This window comes from Nannospalax galili, unplaced genomic scaffold (assembly GCF_000622305.1).
Source record: "Nannospalax galili isolate Female #2095 unplaced genomic scaffold, S.galili_v1.0 scaffold280, whole genome shotgun sequence".
Classification (NCBI taxonomy): Eukaryota; Metazoa; Chordata; class Mammalia; order Rodentia; family Spalacidae; genus Nannospalax; species Nannospalax galili.
The window spans coordinates 4,118,330-4,138,402 of record NW_008347808.1 but is presented as its reverse complement, the minus strand read 5'-3'; the positions used below and the strand labels follow the sequence as shown (position 1 = coordinate 4,138,402).

Below are 20,073 nucleotides of genomic sequence, written 5' to 3'. Positions count from 1 at the left end.
AGAGGGACATAAAGGATAGTTTTTGCTCCTTGCCCTCCTAGGTTGACTAGTACCCGTTTCTGTATGAAACTGGTGGTGGTGGGTCACGTGTCCTCTTGATCAGGGAGGCCGAGGAGACCCCACCAGATGGACTTGAACCAGTGTTCAGTCTACAAAGTGGAAGGTCAACACAGAGGAATCATTTCCTCCATGCTTCCAAGCAGAACCTTTGACTTATCTTCCCATAGGCAGAACTGGTAAAAGAAAGGAGCCAGGGGATCCTCCCAAGCCCATATTACCCCTGAGGAACATATCCTCAAAGTACCTTATGAGTAAAAGTAAATTGGTTTACCTGGGCCAACTCTATGGCCTTAAACACCCAAAAGGAAAGTATAACCAAAGATTAAAGGGGCCAATATAACTTCTTAAGAGTCCATATTCATAGCTAAAGGCTACATAACAAGCAACAATGCCAGATAGGAGATATACCTTCTTTTGAGTTGTTGGTTAGGGTGGCCAAAGGGACTCCCAGACAGTAACCCAGCATAGAACTGGGAAAATGAACAGCAGACCCCAGTCTTATCTAAAGGAAAATTGACAACTGATTGCTTCTAGAAGAGGAACAGCTGACCCTCCTAAAACAAAGACCTCTAGATAGGCTGACTAGATTCACCAGAAGGGCAAGTAGTGGAGAATGGCTGGGGGTGCCAACAACACAGGAGACAGTCGCTGGGATATCAGAGTATAAGGGCTCTGGTGGGGGTAGGGAGGCTATGGGAGGGTGCCATCTGGGAAGTGGGTGTATAGTTGAATAAGATGGTTTGGGATGTTCTGTGTGGTACACACACACACACACACACACACACACACACATACAAATCAACAATTTTTTTAAAATGTATTATATTTGAGGAAGAAGCATGGAAATTTACCTCATACAGAGTATAAGGGCTCTGGTGGGGGTAGGGAGGCTATGGGAGGGTGCCATCTGGGAAGTGGGTGTATAGTTGAATAAGATGGTTTGGGATGTTCTGTGTGGTACACACACACACACACACACACACACACACACATACAAATCAACAATTTTTTTAAAATGTATTATATTTGAGGAAGAAGCATGGAAATTTACCTCATATTTATTAGTAGAGGTGATAAACATTACCATTGAAATCTACCCGAATAGACATACGATGATTTTACATCCATACTCAGGTACTAAGTAGCCGAGTATAATCGACTGTGACTAGTTATAATCAGATACATAGAGATTAAAGACACATGTGCAAACATGTGTTAGTTGAGTTTTTCTGTAAGGAACAATATATTCTAAAATGAAATGGAGATCTTTTCTAATGGTTTAAAACTCATTCAATTTTATGTCTTACAGGTCTTATACTGAGTTCAATATTGTATAACTGTATTAATTCAACTGTGAATTTAGAAACTTGCAGCCACTTGTAAAACAGATGCATTTTTGCTGTGGAGTGTGTTACTGAATATGTTAAAGCTGCTTCTTCTAATCATGTAGTTATTAAAAATTAAAAAAATAAAAATAACTCTTCACAGAATAAAATTTTGCTCCTTAGTTATTAGTAGATGTGGAAAACATTACCACTGATATCTACCTCACAACTTTATATCCAGGCTCACATGCCAAGGAGCTCAGAAACTGACTATGCCTCATAATAATCAGATAGAGATTAGAAATACATGTGCAAACATCTTAATGTCAATTGCAGTATAAATGAATTTTTCTGTATGAAACTGTGTATTTTAATAATGAAATGGAGATCTTTTTTAAAGGTTAAAACTTCATTAAATTTTATGTCTTATAGGGTTTATACTGAGTACAATATTGTATAACTGTAATAATTCAACTGTAAACCTAAAAATTTACAGCCAGTTTTGAAAGAGATGCATCTTAGCTCTGGAAATTGTTATTGAATATGTCAATGCTATTGTAAAGAAATGCTTTTTCTAAGTATGTGGTTATTAAATAAATATTTTTTTAAGTATGTATTAATTACTCACTTTTTGTGGATTTCATAGTGTTAGTATTATTTCCTACAGTGTCTTGGTTGTGTTTGTCTTTTGTTTCATTCCTAAGAATTCTTTCCAGTATCTACTATAGAACTGGCTTAGTGGTCACAAATTCCTTTAGACTGCATTTTTATTATGAAAATTTTTTTTTCCTTCACTTATGACAGTTTTACTGGGCATAGTACTTTGTGTTGGTGTCCTAGTTCTTCATTGCTGTGACAAAATACTCTGACCACTACCAACTTGGGGAGGAAAGGGTTTATTTAGCTTACATATCCTGGATCACAGTTCATCCAGGAGCCCAAGGTAGGAACTCAGGGCAAGAACCTGGAGGCAGGAGCTGGAGCACAGGCCATGGAGGAATCCTGCTTACTGGCTTGCTCCCCTGGCTCCTGTTCAGCCTGCTTTCTTATGCGACACAGGCCCACCTGCCCAGGGGTGGCACCACCCACAACGCACTGGGCCCTCCCACATCTCACAACAATCAAGAAGATGCCCCATGGACATGGCTGGCCACAGGCCAGTCCAATGAAGGCAATTCCCCAATTGAGGCTCCTTTAACCCAGGTGTGTCAAGTTGACACTGAAGCTTTCCAGCAGAACTGTAGTTGTGTAGTCTTTCAGATTTTGAAATACAGCATTCTAAGCCTTTTGACATTTTTAAGCTTTTTTTGAGGAGTAATTTTTTTGATGGGCTTGCCATTTTATGTGACGATGTTATTTCTTGTAGTTTCAACATACTTTCTTTGTTCTGCATATTTATTGTTTAAAATGTAATATGTGGGGGAGATTATTTTCTGGTCTTGTCTATTTGGTGTTCTATAGGCCTCTTGTACCTGCTTGATTATCAATTTCCTCTGATTTTGGAACTTTTTTTTCAACGATTTTGGAAATTTTTTTTCAATGATTTATTGAAAAAATGTTTTTATACAATTGATACGAAATTCTTTCTTGAATTCTCGGAGTTTGTAGATTTTTTCTTTTCATAGTGTCCCAAAGAACTTGCAGTTTTTGTTCATACATTTTTAGTAATTTATCTTTGTCCATGACTGAATGTTCCAATTCTTCTACATTGTTTTCAAGCCCTTATATTATTTTTAATTTTTCTGTTTATTATTATTTTTGGTGCATGTATGTATCTCTGTGTGTGTGTGTATGTGTGTATCTGTATGTGTGTGTGTACATGCCACAGCACATCTGTAGAGGTACAAGGAAAATTTGTTGGAGTTGGTTCTCTCCTTCCATCACATGGATGAATGGAAACAAACACACAGTGTCAGACTTGACAACAAATGCTTTTGACTCACTGAGTTATCTCACCAGCCTAAGCCCTTACAGTCTGTCCTCCTATCATTCATTGTATTGGTGTGGTTTTTCATTGTGCTTTTACTTGAATTATTGAATTAAAAAATGTTTATTTTCCTTTTTAATTACATATGTGTGTGTGTCTGTGTGTGTGTGTGTGTGGGTGTATGTGTGTTTGTGTGTGTGTGTGTGTGTGCCTGTGTGTGGGTATATGCTTGTGAGATGTGAGTGTAGGTGTCTCCCCTGGAGGTCAGAAAAGGGCATTATATCTCCTGGAGGTGGAGTTATGGGCACTTGTGACCCACCCATTATGGTGTTTGTGAAACCTAACTCGGGTCCTGTGCAAGTTAGTACATACTCTAAACTGCTGAGCCATAGCTCTAGCCCTAAATTACTGATTTTTTCATCTCCAGTGTTTCATTTTCTTTTTTTTCTTCAGTATTTCTTTCTGTTGAATTCTATTTTCGTATGCTATGTTGACTTCCTTGTTTTATTCAGCTGTTTGTATTTTGTATTGTCTTATAATCCATTCAGAAGTTTGCGTTCTTTTTTTTTTTTTCAGACAGACTAGGTCTCACTATGTACCCCAGTTTGGCCTGGAACTTGGTATATAGACCGGGCTGACTTGAACTCACAAAGATCCTACTGCCGCTGCTTCCAGAATGCTGGGACTAAAGGCATGTACCAGCACACTCTGCTATCAAAAGGTGGGGTGAAGTGGCATCTCCAAGTGATTTTAATTTGCCATTTTCCTGATGACTAGGGATGTTGAACATTTTAAAAAATAGTTATCAGCCATTTATGTTTCTTGTTTTGAGAACTGTTTATTTCAGGAGCGCATTTGTTGCCTGGCAATTTTGTTTCTTTCGTGGCTAATTTCTGTAGTTCTTTGTAAATTCTGGATATTGGCCCTCGGTCTGAAGTATAGCTGTTAAAAATTTTCTCCCATTCTGTGGGCTGTCTGCTCACACTACTGATAGTTTCTTTGGCTGTGCAGAAATATTCTAATTTCATGTAGTCCTGTCTGTTAATTCTTGAAGGGTAGTTCCTTTGCACTTGGAGTTCTGTTCAGAAAATTCTTGCCTACACCAATGTCTTAAAGAATATTTCCTGTGTTTTCCTCTAGAAGTTTCAATGTTTCTGCTTTTAAATTAAGGTTTTTGATCCACTTAGAGTTGATTTTTGTGCACGGTGGAAGATACAGATCTAATTTCATTCTTCTGCAGGGTTAGAATGAGTTTTACTAGTGCCATTTGTTGAATAGGCTATCTTTTTTCTACTGCCTGTTTTTGTCCATTTTGTAAAAAATTAGGTGTCCATAGCTTTGTTGATTTATTTCTGGGTCCTCTATTCTGGTCCATTGGTCTGTCTTGCCAGTACCAGGCTGTCTTTGTCACTATAGCTCTGTAATATAATTTGAGGTCAGATATTAGGATAACTGCAGCTGCAGCTGTGTTCTTTTTCCATAGGATTGCTTGGACTGTTCGTGGTGTTTTTCTAATTTTCATATGAATTCTTAAATTGTTCTTTCTTCATCAGTGAGGTATGACACTGGAACTTTAATGGAGATAGCATTGGATATGTAAATTAATTTTGTTCATCTAGTCATTTTCAAGAAAATAATTCTACTAATCCAGGAATATGGAAGGTTTTTCTAGCATCTAGTGTCTTTTTTCATTTCTTTTTTCAGTGTTTTGATGTTTTCATTGCAGAGGTCTTTCTCTTCAGTTAGGTTCATTTCTAGGTACAATGTTGTTTTGGAGCTATTTTTAATGAGATATTTTTGCTAAGTTCTTTTCTGAGAGTTCTCTGTTCATATATAGAAAGGCTTTTTTAATATTGATTTTGTATCCTGCAATTTTACTGTGGTTATTAGATCTAAGACTTTTCTAGTAGGTTCTAAGGGAACTTATAGGTATAGAAGAATGTTATCTGAAAATACGGGTAGTTTGACATTTTTCCTAATTTATTTCTTTATGTCTTTGTCTTGTGTGGTAGGTATAGCTATGTAGCTTTCAAACTTTTGTTTTATTTACTTTATTTTGACTGATATTTGCTTTACACTTCAGCTTTCTCTTGTTTAGTATTATCCCTGTGTATCAGTTAGCCATTGCATTAATACCAACAGTTGTTTGCTTATGTTTTAGCTGTTTCCTGTAGGCAAGATATAGCCAGACTTTAAAATAAATAATGTGCACATCTGTCTCTTTTATTATGTAACTTTACATTTATTGTGCTTATTGCATAATTAGACTTATTTCTCTCAATTTTATGTCTTTTCTGCTGTGTGATAATTTTCTTTTATTCTGATTTCATAGTATCTATTGCATTGAATCGTATTTTTAAAAACAGATTTAGAGTTTACCAATTCCATTTATTTGTTTTTATTGGATCAACTTGAATATTTTACAAGGAAACAAGCCACCTGAAAAAACCAAGGACTTATCATTAAATAGAGAGATAAATAATGCTTAAGTGGTGTGATAAGCCAAAGGGAAATGTACTATTTAATAAGCCTACTGAAAGATATACATATAAATGTGAGCGTGTTTGTATAGCTGAAGGCTCTATAACAAAAATCAAGTGCCATGCAAGGGAAAATCCCTTCAATTTGTTAGTCAGGGTAGTCCAACAGAATCCCATAATAATATAAGCTATTGCCACAGTCATTGATTATCTCCCAGAACTTTAAGGTAAAACCCTATTATGACATACTTCGAACACAGGACTTGGAACACTTGGGCTTGAACTGACCTGGAAACCTCCTCCTCGAAGTCTAGTCCTCATAGTATTAGAAAATACTATGCAAGCTGCCAAGGGAGAAAAGAAATCAGTGTTCCTGTGCAACTGTAAAGCCTACGAAGGACAACAATGACTGGCCCAGGAAATAATCTCTATTGGTGCAATAGTGGCACTTTTAACTTGGGAGTAATCAACGGCTGTCTAATTGGACTTAAGGCCAGCTCAATGGAAGGGAACTCATACATGGTAATGTAAACATAGCCAAGTACACATGGCTGGAGAGGTCATAGACCCTAGAGTAGAACCTGCTTCTGTCACTTTACTAGACCAACAAATTTCTTAAAATATATTTTATTTATTATTTTTATTTTTTGTGTATGAATATATTGCCTGCATGTATATAAGTGTGCCCATGTTGTGCAGTGCCCGTGGAGGTCAGAAGAGGGCATTGGATCCCCTGAAACTGGAGTTACAGACAGTTGTTAGCCGCCATGTGGGTGCTGGGAACCAAACCTGGGTCCTCTGCAAGAGCAGCCAGTGCGCTTAACTAATGAACCATTTCTCCAGCCCCAGAAATTCCTTACTATATTCTAAATAGGTATCCTTATATGCACAGACCATTGTAACTTTCACAACTCATCAAAGAAGCTTCTTTTTGCAACAGATGGAGACTGTTAAAAGTTTCAAAACTGGTCAAAGGCAGAGAATAAGTGACTGGGAAGTGCTCAGTCCTAAGCAATACGTTTACAATACAACCTCCACACCTAAGGCTCAGGGACCATCATGCAAGATGGGGTAGAAAGAGTGTAAGAACCAGAGGGACAAATCACCTACTGTTAGTTAATGCATTCTAGACATGATGGAGAAGCTATACAAATGAAATCTTTACAGTATGGTAGTCTAACAAGATCTGCATAATGATAAAACCAGTTGACATGGGAAGGGGAAATTTTATGGGTCCCACCTCAAGATCAAGAGCTATAGGCAATTAATGGTTGCTGAGGGAGCGAGGATCAGTTTTTTTCTAGTGATTAGCTCCCTGAGAGGTTATCTAATCCCAAGTGGGCAGCCCTAATCACAGGTACACATTAGTACCACGAAATGGATTCAGTGCATTACATACATATTTATGTATAATTTTATATATATATATATGTGTATGTATGTAAAACAATAATAAGCAAATAAGAGGACAAGAAAATACTTTTGTATAACAATCTCAAAAATACAAAAAGTTAAAATAGGGGCTTCTTTCTTGTATTTCATTATTTAGTCTTTCATTATTTACTATTAGTAATTATTATCATTAAGCTTATATTTAACAGTAACTTTTGGAATATTTTCTTCTCTTATTCCCTTTGTTATTTTCCATTAAAATTTTTTATTAAAATATTTTTATTATAGTTTTATTTATTTATTGGGGGTAGGGTGTGTGATGGCTTACATTTGGAAGCCAGAGGATAGCTTGTAGGACTCAGTTATTTCTTTCTACCATGTGGGTCCTGGGCGAACTGAGATCTTTAGGCTTGGAGGCAGATGTTTTACCCTCTGAGCTATCTTGTTGGACCCCACATTTTCCATTTTAGTCATTGTTAAGTGCACAATTCAATGGCATCATGTACATTAACGGCGCTGTGCCACCATTACTACTATTTCACAATATTTTCATCCTAAACTGAAAATCATTACCTATTACAGTTGTTCTCTTTTGTTTTCCCTCAGTGTCTGGTAATCTTGATTCTAATTTCTTTTTCTATAAAATCGTATATTCTAAGGATATCACATAAATTGAATCATATATTTGTTATTTTTTATTTGAATTGTTTCACTTGGCAATGTGCTTATTTTTATTTTATGTGTACAAGTGTTTTGCCTGCATGTATGTAAGTGCACTGTGTGCATGCAGTGACTGCCGAGGTTAGAAGAGCATGTTGGATCCCCTGGAACCGGAGTTATGAGCAGTTGTTAGCTGCCATATGGGTGCCAAGAACTGATCCCAGGTCCTCTGTAAGAACAGCGAGTGCTCTTAACTACTGAGCTATCCCTCCAGTCTCCCAGTGTTTTTAATGTTCATGAATATTATATAATGTGTCAGTATTATATAATGTCAGTATTATATAATGTGTCAGTATCTTTTGTTCAAAATTCTGTTTTTATTTTTCACTTCTTTGTAAGACAGAAAAATATTTTGTTGCATGTATATAGTACATTTTTAAAAAGCATAATGGAGCCAGGAGTGGTGGTGCATGCCTTTAATCCCAGCACTCAGGAGGCAGAGGCAGGCGGATCTCTGTGAGTTCAAGGCTAGCCTGGTCTACATAGTGAGTTCCAGAACAGCTGGGGCTACAGGGAGACCCTGTCTCAAAAAGACCAAAAAAAAAAAAAGGATAATGATTTTTTATTTCTTCCTTGAGAATTTAATACATGTACATAATTTTTATTGTATCCACCCCTACTACCCCCTCTAACCCCAATATGTCTCCCTCCCAAATTCATGTTCTTTTCTTTCTTAAAAAAATAACCCATTGAGTCCAGTTACTGCTACCTGTATGTGCATGGGTCATGCCCCCTAAGAAAAATTACTCCCCGCAGCAGCCATCAACTGCCAATGGCTCTTCATCTAGGGGTGAGCCTGTTGAACCCTTCTACTGTCCATGCTAGAATTTTGACTGGCTTTATCATGTGCAAGTCCTGTGCTGGTAACTAAAGCTACTGGGCGTTCATGAGTGCAAAGGCTATGTCATATCCACAGGACAACATTTCACAGCACTCTTCCTCATCCGCTGACCATTACATTTTTTTCAACCACTCTTCTATGAGGTTGCCTGAGCCTTGGAGGAGTATAGACTACCTTTTGTTTATTGCCTTTTAATGGTCGGTGGCTTGTGCAGTTTTATTTGGGGGAGGACTGTTAGAAATGTTATAGTAAAATTAGTATATAATTGTCTAAATTTTGCTTTTTAAATTTATTTGGTTCTAAACTTAGAGTTGTTGGATTATCTGATAACATTTTGAGAATTTACCCATTTTTTTTCACACATCTTTACCAATAATACACAAATGTTTTAGATTCTCAGACCCTCACAAACACTTGCTATTTTCCATTAAAATACAATCATTTCCAATACATTCCCCTGTAGTGTGGAAAGCATTACCACATCCTGGGTTTTGATTTGCATTTTCTAATGGGCAGTGATAATGAATTTTTCATATGCTATCCATCCGTTTTTATACCATTTTCTTCCAAAATAGCTGTTCAATCCTTTTCCCACTTTTGACTTAGTTTATCTGTTATTTGGTTAAAAAGTGTTGCTTAATTATTATGTATATTGATCTTTTTATCAGAGATATGATTGGCAATTATTTTTTCCCTATTTGAGGGGTTGTCTTTTCACAGTCTTGGAAGTGCCATTTTGTGCGTGTGTTTTTAATTCACCAAGTCCAATTTGCCTATTTTCCCCCTTTGTTGCCATGTTTTTGGTGCTGTATATAAGAAATTATTGTCAATTCCACTGTCAGGAAGATTTCCCCAGTATTTTCAGGATTTCATAGCTCTTATGTTAAAGCTTTGATCTGTCCTCAGTTAATTTGTATGAACTTTACAAGGAAAGCAGCCAACTTTTATTTTGGCATGTTTCTATCCAGTTTACTCAGCCTCTTTAGTTAGTAAGACCTTTCTGTGATAAAGTCTTGGCACCCTTATTGAAAATCAGTTTACCATAAATCATAGGATTTCTTTTTGGGCCCTATAGTTCTGGTAAACAAGTCTAAATGTGTGTGCTTAATGTCAGTACCACATTGGTTTGATTTCTGTTCCTTTGTTGCAAATTCTGAAGTCATTAAGAGAGATATCTAACTTTGTTATTTATCAAGATTATTTTGAGGCTGGAAAGATGGCTCAGCAGGTTAAGACCTTTGCCATCAAGTCTGACAATCTGAGTTGAATTCCCAGAAACATATGGTGGAAGGAGAGTGCAGACTGCTAAAAAATGTCTTCTGATCTCCATCTGCACTGTGTAGCATGTGCGTGTCCCCCAACAAATACACAAATAAATTAATGAATAAATATATAATTTTTATGAGATTATTTTGTTTAATTGGGGTCCTTTGGGATTACATTTGAATTTTAGTGTAGATGTTTCTATTTTTAAAAAAACAAAACAAAAGCCGGGCATGGTGGTGCACGCCTTTAGTCCCAGCAGAGGCAGAGGCAGATGGAGCTCTGTGAGTTTAAGGCCAGCCTAGTCTACATAGTGATTTTCAGGCCAGGTGGGGATACAGGGAGACCCTGACTCAAAAAGACCAAAATAAACAACAACAACAACAACAACAAAACCCAAAAACCTTTGGGAGTTTCATATGGTTTTCACTGAATCTGTAAATGTTATTGGCTATTTTTTGGTCTTTTTGAGACAGAGTCTCCCTGTGGCCCCAGCTGGCCTGGAACTCACTATGGAGACCAGGCTGGACTTGATCTCACAGAGATTTGCTTGCCTCTACCTCCTGTGTGCTGGGATTAAAGGTGTGTACCACCATACCTGGCTCTTTTATGTTAATGTTCTTAAGTCTTCTAATCCATGACTACTGATGTCTTTTTATTTTATTCATGTCTTTAATTTTTTCATCAATAGTGGAAAGACTGTTACAGGGGTGATATGCTACTTTCCGATTGGATTTGATGTCCACTCCACAGGAAGAGATTCATGTCTGGTACTGCAAATCTGGTCAAAAGCCTGTGTCTGGGGATAGAATAGGTCCTAGTGTGGATGCTACTACTTTTATTTTGTTGAATGTGCCCATCATTTAGGCAATCTGATGTGCCTGTCTTATTGCCTTTTAATAGCTATGTTCATTGGTAGAGAATAGCACTGTTGTCAGGCTTGCTCAGGGAAGCTTCTTTTTGTAGTGGCAAGCAATGAGTGCAGACACTCATAACTGGCCAAAATACTGAGAAGAAATGATTGTTTAATTCTTACCCATCAATGGAAATCTATGTCATACCTCTAAGGCTCAGGGAACATTATGGAAGAAGGGGTTGGAGAATCTAAGAGCTAGAAGATGGGAGAGAGGTGTGGAATGTTGACTTCCATGGTAGGACTCTTGCACTCTAGAAGTCAGAGCAATTTTGATTATGTGCACAAAAATTAGACCCATTAACATCCTATCATGGAACAGGGAGGAGATGATGAGACCCCATCATTTCCTGAGGATTTCTATACAACATTTGATGGGGGGAAATGGAGCGGCATTTTCTTCAGTAGGCATTAATGTAATTCTTATAGGACCCTATTTATTTCCCATGAGAGTGGCACCCTGAAACTCTATCCTGTCTTGTCCTGCCTATCCTGTCTTCTGCTCCTGCACGAACTCCTACCGTGGTAACACCCTCTATGTTGTGATGTTGTCAGAAAGTCCTGAACAGGGGGCTGGAGAGATGGCTCAGTGGGTAAGAACTGAGTCTTCTGGCTGTTCTTCCAGAAGACTCAGGTTCAAATCCCAGCATCCACATGACAGCTAACAACTGTCTGTAACTCAAGTTCCAGGGTATCCGACGCCCTCCTCTGTCCTCTGCAGGCATTGCATGACCCCGGGGCACTTACATACATGTAGGCAATACATACATACACATAAAAATAATAAAATATAGCCAGGCGTGGTGGCGCATGCCTTTAATCCCAGCACTCGGGAGGCACTGTCTCAAAAAGACCAAAATAAATAAGTAAATAAATAAATAAATAAATAAAATAATAATAAAATAAAATATTAAAAAAAAGAAAGTCCTGAACAGATATTAGTCCTCCTCATCTTGCACATTCAGAAATGGTGAGCTAATCAAGCCTCTTTGCTTTAAAAACAATATTTATTTTTTTGCCGGGTATGGTGGTGCATGCCTTGAATCCCAGAACTTGGGAGGCAGAGGCAGGCAGATCTCTGTGGGTTCAAGGCCAGCCTGGTCTATACAGTGAGTTCCAGGCCAGCTGGGGCTACAGGCAAACTTGCAGAGGCCAGAAAATGGCTTTGGATCTCTTGGAACTGGAGTTACAGATAGTTGTTATGCACTATGTGGGTGCTGGAAAACAAGCCCAGGTCAGCCCAACAAATCCTTTTTCTTATATATTCCCCAGCTCAACTCCAACAATAACAATAGGAAGTGTGGTAGCAGGAAAGATTGCTACAGTTGTCTAAGAAGCTTTGCTGTTTTCCTTTCCCAACTACATGTCTGTATGAGGAAAGGATTTTATATATCTTCAACCAAAACAACGTAATGCAACAGATTGAATGCATAAGCATATATGACAGCCTGTTTTCTACTAAGCCAGACATTATAGACATTTTCAGAAATGTAAAATAATTCCAATTCTTTTAAAAAAATAGGCCAAAGGGTTTATTTTTAAATTTTTATTTTTCATTCAATTTTTGAAAATTTCATGCACTATACTTCAATTGTTTTTAGACTTTCTCCCCTGTCTGAACTCTTCTTAGAGCCCTCCCTCCCCTGCCACTGGATTTTATGTACTCTGTCATATATATTAAGCCTATAGAATCAAATTCGTGTCCCCAAATGTGTCCATCCACTGGAGCCTGGTTAATCTATCTAACATCACACCATTAAAGAAAACTAACTCTCTGTCTCCCAGCAGTGATCAGTTGCCAATATTTCATCAGTTAAGTTGCTAGGATTTTGTCTGGCTTGAGTTTGTGTGGGTCTTGTGCATGTTGATTCTTGGTCCGTTTCTTGTTTTATAAAATAAATTTGTTTTCATAAAATATGTTCACATGCAGTTAGTTTATGTCTGTTCTTTAAAATAAATTAGATCTTTAAAATTGATTTAATATTAATAAATATAATAGGCATAAACAATGCGACTTGAAGTTAATAATTAAGATTACAGGAAGGATCTCAAGTCCATAAATTACCATCTAGCTCAGTGTGGTAGCGCATCCTTTTAATCACAGCACTTGGGAGGCAGAGGTAGATGGATCTCTGTGAGTTCAAGGCCAGCCTATTGAGAGTCTATCTAAAAGAAAAGAAACAAAAAGAACCTGTTTTCAGCTGGGTGAGGCTAGATTTGGTTCCTAATGAGTTGGGGGCCAGCCTAGGCAAGAGGAGACTGGCCTCAAAACAAACAAACACAGAAAAAAAGATATATTAGTTTTATTTAACCATTTTTAACAGCTGAATATTTATTCTATAAAGCTTTATAGATTATACAGTTTTTATGTAGTTTGAACTACAGAGAGGAAAAGTTGGTTACACTGTTATAAAAATGTGGTACCAATCAATCCAAGTTAAAAGCAGATTTGCACATGGTATGGCTTTCTGACTGGTCATCATGATGGTCAGTTCTAAGTATAAACTTCAGAATTGTACAGAAATGAGGCTTGAATTTTTGTTATTTATACATCCGATATGATTGTAAACTCAGAAGCCTAACTAGTAATAGGTTTAGGTATTCAGGAATCAGTTCCAATTTTTGACAGGAATGCACCCGTCTCTGTCTATTCAAAAAGGGCACTCTTAGATGTAGTCCTGTATTCAGTGTATGGTGGATATATATTGCAGATACTAAAAACATTAAATGTCAAGTACAAACTAGGATATTTTGTTTTGAAATGAGTTTTCATTAAGAGTATACAAAAACAAATTTACCTTATTGAATAAAACATTCTAAGTGAACCTAAAACTATGCCTTTTAAATGTAAGAATGCTTTTCTTTGGTGAAATATACCAATCATATCTATATATAGCAAACCAAAACTGTGTATAAATAGTCTTCACACAGCAACAAGAAACATTTTAAAAGGGTCATAAATATATAAAGCACACTAGAAATATGTTATAACTTAGCTCTTCACACTTGAACTACTCAGTTATGCACTAATACCACAACTTAAGTTTTCTTCCAGAAACAGTGGTTTTTTCATGTTAACTGTATGTAAGATGGGTGGAATAACAAAGGCAAAAACAGTTATCAACACAAATCCTAAGAATATGTTGAGGTTTTTCCTTGGAAATATTATTTCCTGAAAGGTCTTACTTTTATTTTTAAAGAATTTCCCATTGCTGCCATTTGCATCTTTTTTTTTCTGAGACAAAGGAAATGTCTCAGATCTTTATGTATCTCTGTGTGGAAAAAGGATGTGATTCTAGAAGGGGGAAAAAAAGAAGAAAACAAACATTGTTTCGGACGTCTCTGTCAACCCAAATGAATAAAATACAAATGCTTAGTGTAGTGCTAGTTAGAGAAACAAAAATGAGCACTCCTAAGAGAAATCTAGTGCTCACCATTACCTTTTTATAGTTGTGTGTATAAAGACATTTGGATACTTTGTAGTCACTTATTTAAAGCTATGTACTTTAAAAACCCTTGAATGTTCCAATCCTTCTTCTAAGCAGGAGCTTCAGGCAAGTTTGTTTCACGTTCTGAGGCTAGATAGTGGTAACTAGGGGCCACTGGTCTTCTAGTGTCCTGCTGAAACCAGTTCCAGTGTCTTTGCTGGCTGCCCAGTAAATCAAAGTCGATTTTTTTTCTGCAAGTACTTTAACATAGAGTCTGTCCCCTCTGCAGAGCCCCAAATTTTCTTCAGCATTTTGCATTCCCTCTCATTAGCCACTCCGACTCTTTCTTCATGTTATGGCAAAGTAGGGTTTTGGACTCCTGCAGGACAACTGTGCTACATGAGGTGAGCTCCTTGATTCAAATCATGACTTCCTGGCTGAAGGAGCCTGGCCAAAACACCTGGGAAACCAGGCCCTTGTCATATGCTTCTCTCGCTGTCAGTCTCTGCCCACTGATCAACATTTCATTTGCAGAGGCTCCTCCCATAATCTTGGGAAATGTAAAGGAGGAACAGCCATCTGGACTTTGTCCAAAGGTGATGTAGGGTGTTTGAAACCAAGCCTTTTCATTAGCCCAAACCACATCACAAAGAGGCAATATAGATGCTCCTAGTCTAACTGCTGGGCCATTTACTGCTGCAAAAATAAGCTTCTTAAACTGAGTGAAAGTATTCACAAAATTCTTAACAGAATCTGCCATTTTGGTGCTTTTCCCTTTCCTGTGTTCTGTAAGATGCTATATAAGGTATGCAAAGTTGAGGCCACTGCAGAAGACACTGTTAACTGAGCTGAGCAGCACCAGCTTGCTGTCATCAACAGCCACCTTGTTCATCGCATCCTGGATTTCTTTCATCACCTCTAGATTTAGTGAGTTATTCTCTGATGATTTTGTGGATAAGATGATGTGGGTGAAACTATCTTGCTTCCTGACAACAGTCTCTTTGAATCTGAAGGAACTCTCTGTCAGCCTTGTACTGAAACGCTGCTGCTTTTCAGAAGGCTATCTTTGGCTGCCAGTAATTTGCTTTTTCTTGGCTGTCTGTTCTGTAAGAGATTTCTGTGAAGTAGTTCCCGTTTTTGGTACTGGACCTGTGAATGAAGATTGAGCGTCTCCAGCAATAGCCGAAGCTGTTGTTGTGGCCAAAGTCACTAGTTGAAAAGACTGACTTTTTGTGGTAGTGGCCATGGTCATGGCTCTGGTCACTTAGCCAGATTTATTTTTTTCTGGCAACCAAGCAGGTAGCTTGGCTGTGGTCACCGGCCTGGATGGAAATTGATCTTTTCTGGCAATAACTGATGGTGTGGCTGTTGCTGTGGTCACTGGAAGAGAAGATTGACTTGTTGTGGTAATGGCCACTGGGCCAGAAGATGATTGACTCTTTTTGGTAACTGCTAAGGATGTGGCTTTGGCTTCAGTTACAGGTCTGGATGGAGACTGACCGTTGCTGGAAACTGCTAAGAATGGGGCTATGATTGTGGTTACTGGGCCAGATTGACTTTTTCTGGCAACTACCAAGCTCCTGCCACTGGCTGAAGTCACCAGGATAGACAGAGATTGACCTCTTCTCGAGTTGGCCAAGCAAGTCGCCATGCCTAGGGTCATGTGGCCTGACGGAGATTGGCTTTCTCTGGAAAGGGCTAAGGGGTGAGGCCACAGCTGTGGTCACCAGATCAGATGAAGACAGACTTTTTCTGGCAACAGCCAAGTACGTTGCCATGGTTGCTGTCTCTGGGTCAGAAGCCTGTGGTGCTACTGACTCTATCTGGGGACTGTTCTCCATCCCCATTTTCTCTGGGAGGCCCAGGAAAGCTTCATTAGGGTCCTTGGTGGCTACTTTCTGTGCCATCATGTCTTGGTTCCCCTTCTTGGTAGGACCCAGTTTCTTAGAGTCCTTACTCTGAAAGCCAGCCACCCATGCCTTTCTCTTAACCGAACATTTAGGCATACCTGACTCAGTGGGGTCCATGTTTTTCTGTCTGAAGAGGAGGTGGTGGGGCAGGGTGTTCCTCAACTTTCAGACCGCTGCAAATTAGTTTGTAGGCTTTGTCTCGAACAAGGATGATCTGAGAGAGGCGGCTGTAGGTAGAGCTGGAGCTCTGGCTTTCTTGTGTAGGTGTGAACAGTCTGCCAGCTATGTCAGCCAACTACATCCGCCATCCAGTTGAAGTCATTGGATGTATTCCTCCTCTTACCAGGGCCTACTTTCAGTTTCCATGTGACATCCTGGGTGCCTTTCCGTAGGGATAGTTGGTCCAGCTTCCTTTCTTCTTTTTTCTTTTCTCAATAAACCTTTAAACCTGATTCAAATAAACCCTTTTACTCCTCCAAAGGTACTTCAGTAACTGATAGTCAGAAACCAGTATTACTCAAGACTGTGGTTCAGGAAAGGCAGTCATTTCTGTACTTGAAGAGAACAATGACTGCAAAATTTCATTTCTTAGACTCATACTCTATAGATACCACAGTTATTTATCTACTCACCCAATGAAGGATATTATGTTGCTTCCAAGTCTTACCAATTATGAATAAAGCTGCTATCAATGTTGTTGTGCAGGTTTTTGTGTGGACAAGGAGCATTATTTTAAGAGTTTAGGCCATTTTCCCTCAGAATCTGTTTTAAGAATTTAAAAATTAGCGTATGAAACAATGGGTTTCATTATGGCATACTCACTCACACATGTATGGACTTGGCAAAAATATGGAATGCTTTTCAAAATTGCATGTCATCCTTGGGCCGGGACTGTGCTGATCTTCTCTATATAATCCCAAGTTTAGTGTCCCAGTTATCTTTTCTTACTGTGATAGTAACACTGACCAAAACCTACTTGGGGAGGAAAGGGTTTATTTGACTTACAACAAAGTCCATTATCAAGGGAAGCCAAGGCAGGAACTCAGGGCAGGAACCTGGAGGCAGGAGCTGAAGCACAGACTGTGGAGGAACACTGCTTAATGGCTTGCTCCACTGGCTGGTGCTCAGCCTGCTTTCTTATACAAGACCACCTACCTGAGGTGGCACTGCCTACAGTGGGCTGGGCTCACCCATATCACTCAACAGTCAAGAAAATGCCCCACAGATATGACCACAGGTCAATCCAATGGAGAAAATTCCTCAACTGAGGTTCCTTCTAACCAGGTGTGTCAAGTTGACAATTGAAATGGTCTGGCACATTTAGACTATGTAGTGTTAAAGAGAGCACTGGCCACATGGTTCTGAGTTCCTGACGTCCTAGTTTGCTTCTCTATTGCTGTGATAAAACATTGACCAAAAGCAACTTGGGGATTAAATGACTTATTTCAGCTTACAGGTCACAATCTGTCCTCAAAGGAATCCAAGGCAGGAACTCAGGGGAGGAATCTTGGAGGCAGGAGCTGAAGCAGAGACCATGGAAAAACACTGCTAACTGCCTTGCTCCCCCTGACTTATTCAGCTACCTTTCTTTTCTTGTTTCTTTAAATTTTTTTGAGAAAAGGTCTCTTTGTAGCCCCAGAGAGCCTGGAACTCACTATGTAGATGAGGCTGACCTCAATCCCACAGAGATCCACTTCCTCTCACCTCCAAAGTGCTGGGAGTAATGGTGTGCACCACCATTCCTGGCTTTCAGCTTTCTTATGTAGCCCAGGCCTACCTGCCCAGTGATGGCACCACCCACAGTGAGCTGTACCCTGCTACATCGATTAACAATCAAGAAAATGCCCCCAAAGACATGTACACAGGCCAGTCTGATTGGAGGAGATTCCTCAATTGAGATTCCCCATGTCTAGGTTTGTGTTGTGTTGACAAAATTAACCAGTACAATATACCCCTTGCGAACTTTGACACACAAACATGTCTCTTTAAGCCATAACCTTTCTTGATTGTCCCTAAGAATATCATAAAATCAGACCCAATTTTTAAAATATTTTTTATTGATTTCAGAATTTCATACAATGGATGCCCAGCACTCAGGAGGCAGAGGCAAGTGGATCTATGTGAGTTCAAGGCCATTGTGGGTGGTCTACATAGCAAGTTCCAGGCTACCTGGGGCTACAGGGAGACCCTGTCTCAAAATAAGTAAATAATTTTAAAAGTCCCACAGTCCTTATAAATGTCAGCACTTTAAAATTTCGAGGTTTCCTTAAAATTTCCAAGTCTCTTAACTGTGGATTCCTAAAATAGAAAAAAAGTTAAATACTTTATTTCAAAAGATGAGAACTGAGGCACAGTTACAATCAGATCAAAGTAAAGCCCAAAGCCAACAATATAAATCAAATCTTACAGCTCAGTGTCTAGTATGTGAAATTCACTTATGATCTTCTGGTTCCAAATGGCTTGGGTAGTTTCACTTCTCCAGCTCTGCCATCTTCAGTAAATATAACTTGTCTTACAGGATTAGGCTAGCTTAACTCCACACCTGCCACTGTCCTTGATGGATGTGTCCTGGCATCTGCAATATCCTGGGGTCTCCACAGCAGCTCAATGCTACACTTTCACTAATGACCCCTCACAGCCTCTCTTATGACCTTGTCATTCAGTGCCAAGTCTGTTCACTATGATCCCTTCATACCTTCATAGCTATTACCACATGGGGCATTCTGACATATTGCCAAATTTGGCTCCCAGCTTGAGATGCAGCATTGACCCTCTCTGGATCACAGCTTCTGTGTGCTGACCCTGAGGGAATAATGTCTAGGAGATTTCACCTCAAAGATGTTGATCTCTTATTAATCACATCTGATCCTTCAGTGCCAGCTGACCAGAACTGAGTATCCCAGTAAAGCAAAAGTATTACGTCCACAATTCTTAATCCAAAATTCCACACAAACAACCTTGATAAAGTCTTGGCCTCCCACTGAACTGTCACATGCCAGGTCTGAATTGTCTGCGTTGCTCTCAGCATTGTCTTCCAAGTTCCTATTAAAGAGCCCATGAAGCTCTGAAGACTCAATAGCTTTTACCAGCAATGAGAGTTCTATTCTTCAATTTCCTCACCAACAGATGAATTATCTTATTTTATGTCTATTGATCTTTGCTAGATAGGTATAAACACAGATCTTTTTACCATTTTAGTACTTTTTACTATTTGTTTCCTTATTGTTAAATTTTTTTTCTTTTTTAATTTTTAATTATTTATTTAATAAACATAATTAGAAGAAACATTTCATTACAACAGCATTGACACATTCCATAACAATTTCCAGAGATAAGATACATCTCTTTCAAAATTGGCTGTAAATTTTTAGGTTTACAGTTGAATTAATAGAGTTATACAATATTGAACTCAGTATAAACCCTATAAGACATAAAATTGAATGATATTTTACCCTTTAAAAAATATCTCCATTTCATTTTAAAATATGCTGTTTCATACAGAAAAACTCATTTTTAATGCAACTAACACTCAGATGTTTGCACATGATTCTCTAATCTCTATATATCTTATTATTACTAGTCACAGTCAATGACTTTTTTAAAAAATTATTTAATAACCACATGATTAGAAGCATTTCATTACAGCATTAACATATTCAATAACAATTTCCAGAGCAAAGATGCTTCTCTTTCAAAATTAGCTGTAAATTTTGAGGTTCACAGTTAAATTAATACAGTTATACAGTATTGAACTCAGTATATACCCTATAAGACATAAAGTAGAATGAGTTTTTACCCTTTAAAGAAGATCTCC

The 20,073-nt window shown here is 38.3% G+C and overlaps 1 protein-coding gene, 1 non-coding gene and 1 pseudogene across 2 annotated transcripts in view; 1 reads left to right on the top strand and 2 right to left on the bottom strand.

Moving 5' to 3' along the window:
• Ophn1 (oligophrenin 1) overlaps positions 1 to 20,073 on the top strand; it is a 417,268-nt gene that overhangs the window by 97,093 nt on the left and 300,102 nt on the right. The window lies entirely within an intron of this gene.
• Positions 14,583 to 15,595, bottom strand: LOC103743167 (annotated as a pseudogene).
• On the bottom strand, positions 17,103 to 17,209 carry LOC115072262. The gene has a single exon (XR_003851320.1). It is a non-coding gene; the product is annotated as a U6 spliceosomal RNA (small nuclear RNA).